This window comes from Orycteropus afer, unplaced genomic scaffold, assembly GCF_000298275.1.
Source record: "Orycteropus afer afer isolate SDZICR_OR568_19922 unplaced genomic scaffold, OryAfe1.0 scaffold00497, whole genome shotgun sequence".
NCBI classification, from domain to species: domain Eukaryota; kingdom Metazoa; phylum Chordata; class Mammalia; order Tubulidentata; family Orycteropodidae; genus Orycteropus; species Orycteropus afer.
The window spans coordinates 594778-595420 of record NW_006922084.1 but is presented as its reverse complement, the minus strand read 5'-3'; positions in this window follow the sequence as shown (position 1 = coordinate 595420).

Genomic DNA, 643 nt, shown 5'->3' with positions numbered 1-643 from the left:
CAGTTTATAGACTGAGACAGACTAGGAAGAAGGAAGAGGCCGTCCACTTCTGAAAGAATTGGCCAGGGAAAACCTTATGAATAGCAAAGAATGGTGATAGTAGATAGTGTATTTTGTTTTATTTATTTCTTTGTTCTTGTTTCATGTGCTTTTAATTGGCAAGTTCATAGCTGGCCAACTGCATGGATCCCCGAGACTTTATGGATCTCAAACCTCTTCAGAGTCTGAGCACTGTTGGCCTAGTGTGCTGTGCAGTGCCCCCTGAGTTGGGCTTAGGAAGTGAAGGTTTTGCCTTGCTCCTCCTGTCCCTTCCTCTCAAGGTCTCTGAAAGTTCCTCCCACTGGTTTGTCGACCCCCTTCCCCACCCACCCCTAGAAACTACCAAAGAATATTTCTTTTTTTTTTTTTAATTTTTTACTTATTTTTATTTTTTATTTTTTATTGTGATTTGGGTGAAGATTTACAAAGCAAATTCACTTTCCATACAGCAGTTCACGTACACTTTGTCTCATGACATTGACCACAATTTACCACAATGCAACAGCTCACCTCCCACTTCCTCCCAATAATTACCTCTTCCCTGTGTCCATCCCTCCATGCCCTCCTGCCCCCTGAGCTGTCTCCCGGTGCATAAGCAGCCCTT